This window comes from Ischnura elegans, chromosome 5 (assembly GCF_921293095.1).
Source record: "Ischnura elegans chromosome 5, ioIscEleg1.1, whole genome shotgun sequence".
Taxonomy (NCBI): domain Eukaryota; kingdom Metazoa; phylum Arthropoda; class Insecta; order Odonata; family Coenagrionidae; genus Ischnura; species Ischnura elegans.
The window spans coordinates 32,066,735-32,070,243 of NC_060250.1; positions in this window are offsets into that span (position 1 = coordinate 32,066,735).

A 3,509-nucleotide genomic window follows, 5' to 3' on the forward strand; every position below is an offset into this window, starting at 1 on the left:
GGTGGCGCCCTGCCTCTCGAGACACGCGAACTAAAAAATAAAAACAAATGACGGTTGGCCTTGTGGCACCACCACCACCACCACTACGACCATCGTCGAGAGGAAACAAAAGCGAAAATCAACCGTGGCTTCTTCTCCTCTTTTTTTCGAGGGGGAGGGTGAGCGGTTCGGGAAAACCGGCATTCCTCCCACAGATATATCGCCCTTTCCTGGATCTGGATGTATAAACGAGTTTTTAATTACCTATACCGTGACTGTAGCTTATTGTCTCCGTGAAAATCTTTAGGCGTTTGCCGTATTTCGACTTAAGAGCGTAGGAAGGTAGGTTGTTAAAGGGGGCAATAAGCTGAGAGGTGTGCGGCCTATCCTCGAAGGCGCTGAAAGTCGTTTAGCACCACCGCTGAAACGTTCACGTTGTTACCTTCTCATTTAGTCGACGATGTGATGCTGCAAATACATCTCATGGAGGCATTTCTACTGAATGAGATACATTTAATGTATGCTGTGAATATAATTAAAAAAACAATGTTTTCATTCAGCACTGCTGGTGGATCTTTTGTTAGTATTGCCTGCAGAAAAATATAGCATCTATTATTCATGGATACATTATAATCGCAGCGCGATTTAGGCGGTTGAGCGTTAAAGTGATGACGTTTCACTGTAGAATGTACCAATGTCGTTTCGCAGTGCAGCCTATCAATGACGTTTTGCCGTCATTCTGATCGTCTTCTTTTGGGAACGTGAGGGAAGGAGAAAGTGGAGAGAGAAGGAAATAATATCTTTCCTCCTCCTCCCGATAAAAACTCTCAAAATTCATGCAGAGGACCTTCTATATAACTAGAGTATTCATCTGGTTACCCGAATACTAACTGATTACATTAATCCCTCCTTTCTAGTACATTTTGCACACTCCTAATGGACTGTCCATGTAACCCCGTTCAAGCGAAATTCGTCCTCTCTCTTTCTTTATTTGTTCCGTTTTCGATATGTATTCTATTATATCTCAGCCATGGGTCTCGGGCTGACGTAGATAATATAGCAATTTGAAATCCTACGGGAAATAAGAATGTATATTTTATTTTTCATGAGTTGCGAGACATTTATAGATATTAATTTTAGAAATGATATATAAAGTTATCTGCATAAGGTACACAAATCGCGAAGATGTAAAAATTTATTGAACGTAGTAGGGGTACCGATAATCTAGTACCATTGATCGCACCAAGCCCGAAATTATTCGGGAAACTTATAATTACTGACCGATTCGTCAACCCTGACCCCTTGATTACGAAGAGGCTAGCTCGCGCGCTTATCTCAAAGGAGTGGAGCCCATTTTTGCAGCATCTTTTACTTTTATATACGGCCAGCCATCATAAAGGTCGAAAATATATGTAATTTACACTATTTTTCTAGCCCTAGGAGTCATGTGGTGCCTAGAGACTACTCTTAACCGTTCCCTCCCTATGGGCCCGGTTTCAAATCTCGAAGGAGTCAGACAGTTGTCAGAGACTGCCCGATCTCAGCTTGAGTGCTTAGTGGAGGACACTTCAAGTAGAGCACTCGGTGCGTCGGATGGGACGATACAATCAGTGGTCCCCTCGGCGCCTTTCATTAAGAGCAGGCTAATGCTGACGTCGAGTTTCTCTTCACCCTTCCTTCCCTACGGCGCCTATAACCTAAGCTGTAGATTGCTTCCTTCAAATAACTACATAATGACGGGGTGAGCTAGAAATTTTAGTGAAAATTCCAGATCGAAAAAAATGATTCGCATAAACTGGGATGCGAAGCCAGCCCCCCCAACCCCGATTTCAGACCGAGGGCTTAAGCCAGTTATGCTCCCGAGGCATCATTTCCCTGGGCGGTAATTTGTGGACTATGCCGGACAAGATGGTCTGGACTGCTTAGCGTATTATGCGACTAGTAATCCAAGTCGTGCGCACTGCGCCACAGCCGGAGAGTAAAGCGCAAAAACAATAGGGTTGTTTCCTATTACTTTTTTTATTGCCTCAATCGAAAGATTATTACTCCTGGAGTACGCATTTCACGCTCTTACATTTTTGAATGACGATATCTATTTCTTGCGATTAAACGAAAAGTGAAAATTTTCAAGCGCGCGGAAACGCGACGGCTAAGTAGGAGTGATGGGAAAAAGTCCGTGTGACGTATTTCTGGTTCCCGCTGCCGCCCTGTGAGGTGACCTTGAGGCGAGGCTTGAGCGCTGATACGACGCAGGCTGCTAGCAGGTAGCTGAGTACTCTGCTAGCTGGTAGCGCTTGGCTTTAATATGGATTATTACTACCTTATCAAACGAAGGAAACTTTCCGACCTTAGACAATTTTAATAAGTGATTATTAAGAGATGTTTCCCTGAGCTCTGTGACTCATGCATGCATTGGTAATCTCAGACGATGTAAAACTCCTATCTACTCGTATAGAAATAGGTCCCTGTGACTTCACGAAGAGTGGAATCGCATGGGCGCCAATCTGGCCTTTTTCAAATGAGGATAAATTGAACATTACCATTCGTCTAAACCGGCATTTCTAAAACCAAATAATTTGTATATTATGAATACACTAATGGTGGGTAAGGAATCGCAATCAATACATTTCGTTTTTTTGATGAAGGAAACTACCCTATTTGCGCATTACGGGTGACTCCTTAAAGTTATCACTTATACTTTTTACATAAATAGACGTCCATTTAAAGTTATCACCTATACTATAAATTAGAAATGCGAGGATGGTTTGAGAAAACCCATAGGTTGGCGCTGCATCTCCCTTGGCGAGTCGCTAGATAAGGTCCATGTTTATACGATCCTCCGGATAGGCAAACCGCTCTCCCGGAACTGCCTGAGGAGATTGGAATTTCTATGAAAACTTTCCCCCAAGACCGCGGGGCTGTGATTCAACGGGTCAAAATTCTGTGCAAACGCAAGAAACTCAAGAGTCGTGGAAAAGCTCAAATTATTTCGAGGAAAAAGCGTCCATAATGAGCCTCAGCGTTTCCTCCATGATGCCTCTTCGAAGTTGTTAACATTTTGAAAAGCTGATCCAGGCATTCATATCTTCTGGCTGCCCCGTCACTGCTAAGCAATTGCTCTTCGAATCATTCGTCTTTTTACGGAATGGGATTCGTTTATATTATGGAAAAATGGGTTCACCTTATCTTATGGGATTTATATAATTATTTTTGTTTTATATGTAAAAAAAATTAGACTTGACTCTGCGTATGCTACTTACTGAATGTGTTGTAGTTTCATTACTGATTACTTTTTCTTCCCTTTTGTGAATGGTGGTAAGTTTCGATGGGTATCTTATAAAAAATCACCGTGTAGAATTCATGGCTATTTTACAACGTGTTTGAGATCGTATTTAGTGGAAATACTTCATTTTTATGAAAATTCATGTCACGTATATCAAACAGTATGCTCTATTGGTCACGAGAGATTAATTTGGTGGGCCTGTGCTTGGCACAAAATCAAAATAACGTTATTGTTGTCTTGTGAAGAA